The following is a 3,299-nucleotide window of genomic DNA, read 5'->3' as shown; positions in this document are numbered from 1 at the left end:
TGTGTGTGTGTGTGTGTGTGTGTGTTTGTGCGTGCGTGGTGAAACACCAAACAAAAGTGCCAGGATCTGGACAATAAAGATGTATATTACCTTATCTTGTCTTATCTTATCTTACGTGTATAATGCCGTTCGGTGACAATGTACCCAAGCGCCCTTTATGCTAGTAATCGTATAATGCATACCCTTTCGTTCCCACGTTCAGAGAGCGAGTTACTTATTATGGCGTGGTGTGGTGTGGTGAGGAAAGTAATATTATTGTGTTCCTCATAACCGTACAAAGTGGTATGGAATAGTACAGACCTATTATGTTAAGAAATAATAAGATCATTTCTACAGCTAAACTCCACTTGGCTCGGTAAACGTATACAAAGCTGGTGATTTTTCAAAACCGTAAAAAAACCCAACAGATTCTTATACCTCCTCGACGAGGCAAGATGGTTGCTCTGGCCATGTAACCCCCTGCCCCCTCCCCCCCCCTCCCCCACACAAACACACTCTCTCTCGCGATTATTCTCTCTCTCTCTCTCTCTCTCTCTCTCCCCCCCCCCCCCTCCCCTCGTCCTTTTCCAAACCCTTCACAAACACTTTTCTGTGTTCAATAAATTCAAGATATTCAAAATAATATACTCAAACAGTGTACTGTAAAACTTTCTGGTAGTCAGACCCGCAGCAAAAAACCCCTCTCCAACCGAATAAATGGGGTTCGTTCCCATGAACACATTATTATTCGCAAACCCGGCCTAGAAAGTCGGTAACTTTTCTTTAACATCGGCAAATGCATGAGTAGCAACACTAGAACATAGATAATACGTACTTTCTGTAAAAAAAACGTATTTACGTACTCAGGCACTTAAAGACCTAGATCTATTCCATACGTTAAAAAAACCCGCCCCGGTTGCCCAGCTATGTACATGTGTAGAGTTTTTATAGATTTCATAAGAGTTTTACGGCACTTGCAACAGAATAAGGTCACATAAGTGCCGGAGATTAGATAAGTTGCAAGAGAGTAACAAACACAAACAAAGGAAGGGGGGGGGGGATAAGAACGATATAATAGGTCTGATAAGAAAGAAGGAGCCAACCACACCAGCGCACCCAGCGACAACCCACTTACATCATGTGTATTATAATTATAAAGGTCTAAAATTATGTTAAAAAGACACAGAGTAAACATTATTCTGTGGTGTGTAACCTGTAGAATCATTTAACATTACGAGGCCAGAGGGTGCCCCCAGGGCATGAGTCTTCCTAATATGTGTCGCGACACGGTGAAATCGGACGCTCGTCGATTTTTTGGCATATTCAGTAATTGGAATAATCTTAAAGCCTGTTAATTTGACTTGCTTTTGGTGGGGGAAAACTACCAATTTGTTTTGAACAAAAGTCGAAATGTTGGTGATTGAAGGAGGTTGGAGTCGCCTGGTGTCAGAGGGCAAACTTAGAGAGAAGTTGGCCGTCAGTTAGGTTTTTTTCAAAGATGCAGTGCCCATTTTCATTTTTTTGTCCCTTTAATCTACGCTTTCCAGTAAAATCAAAACAGAAATGTACTTTTCAAATAACACAAACGGAGTTGAGCCCAAAGCGAAAATAAAAAGTTCGATGGAAACGAACGAACTGCCGGAAAAATATCGGTTTCTTCGATTTCTCTATTTTGAGGAGCGTCTGATTTTACTACGTCTCACATATTGTATATATATTTTTGAAAGAATGTACACAACACATTGTACCTGAACCCAGGTTGCCAAAGTCGTATCTATTCAGACTATTTGATATTTAGTTTTGATAATACACAGTGTACATACAAAGGTGTCTTTTCATGAAGGTGTTTTGTTAACACTTTTATTGTAGATCATTTAGTAGAAGGCGGGCTTCGATCCTACGTGCCAGTGCCAAGCTGGGCTGAGGGGGGATATGTCGTACAAGCAGCAAAAAAACTGCTTCCCACACGTGAATCGAACTCGTGCCTTCTGCGTGCCATGGCCAAATGCCTGGCCTCTACAACACAGACACCAGTTCAAATAATTAAATATGTCTGCACGCAAAATGATGGAATCCTTTCCCCTATACATGGGAACTTAAAAAATACCCCAGGCAGCCAACGTAAGTTTGCCAAACATCCAAATAAGCAAGCAACCTCCAGGCGCCTAAATTAATGATCAATCAGTGTCGTTAGCACAAGAAAAAAATATAGCCATTGAAGACAAGTAGTGGTTTGAAATCCGTAATGCTAATACAAACATTAAATCCCATCAATGACTTGGTTATAACTATATTGCTACGGGTTTTACGTCTTTCAGTAATGTAAATAAACACCTACAACCGCTGAAAGTAATGACGATTGATAATAACAATAACAACAAGGACATTAATTACAAGAACAACAATAACACCAGCAACGATGGTAACAATAACAACAACATAAATAAATAATATAATAATCATAATATTGATAGTTATGGCCATATTATATAATCATAACAATAATAGATTGCATTCCCATGGTACGTATGCCAACTGAACCGTTGGCGATAATATCATTTATATGCGCCTTCCAAAGAGGTTATTCAATAGTGTTATGTATTAGGAGAGCCTTCCAATATACTATGACCGTGGCAAACCCTGTGAACTGTTTGTACTTGAAGGCTATTGCTAAGGGGCGAGCTAAAATAATAAATACTCCATAGCTCCGATCAGGTTTTGCCAAGAGGCCGGGGCACTTTAAAAAGTCCCCAAATAGCCGTTTTCCTACGTTATAATCCATTATCATAGAAATCGAGTCAGCGATGCAATCGTTTGGTTTTAGTCACGAGTTTTACGGTTTTATAGTACTTGCTACAAAATAAGGTCATAACATAAGTGCCGAAGATTCGATGTGTTACAAGAGAGTAACAAACACAAATAAGAAAAAGGACAGAGATATAGGAAGATTACAGTTAGATCGTAAAGAAGGAGCAAAACCACACCAGAGCACCTGCTAACCGTAGATTTAAAGAGTTGCATCCAATTTTTTTTTCTTCGAAATGTTCTAACCACGCATACAGATATGAAACGCAGGTGGGGAGGAAGGGTGTGGCACCAACTGAAAGGTTGATCAGTACAAGGCCTTTTTTCACGAGGCAAGAATACGCCTCTTTGCCAATCCCTCAGGGAGACTTTAATATTTTGCTTTCTCAATTCATTTCAATTCAACCCCGACCCCCTCACCCCCCTCCCCAACACTCCTCACCTTCGCAAAACCTCTTTTTTCGCTTTCTCACATGAATACACACAGACACTTGCAATCACAGACAGCCCCTCCT

This window comes from Aplysia californica, unplaced genomic scaffold (assembly GCF_000002075.1).
Source record: "Aplysia californica isolate F4 #8 unplaced genomic scaffold, AplCal3.0 scaffold01267, whole genome shotgun sequence".
Lineage (NCBI taxonomy): Eukaryota > Metazoa > Mollusca > Gastropoda > Aplysiida > Aplysiidae > Aplysia > Aplysia californica.
The sequence above is the reverse complement of the archived record's forward strand: the minus strand, read 5'-3'. Positions refer to the sequence as shown.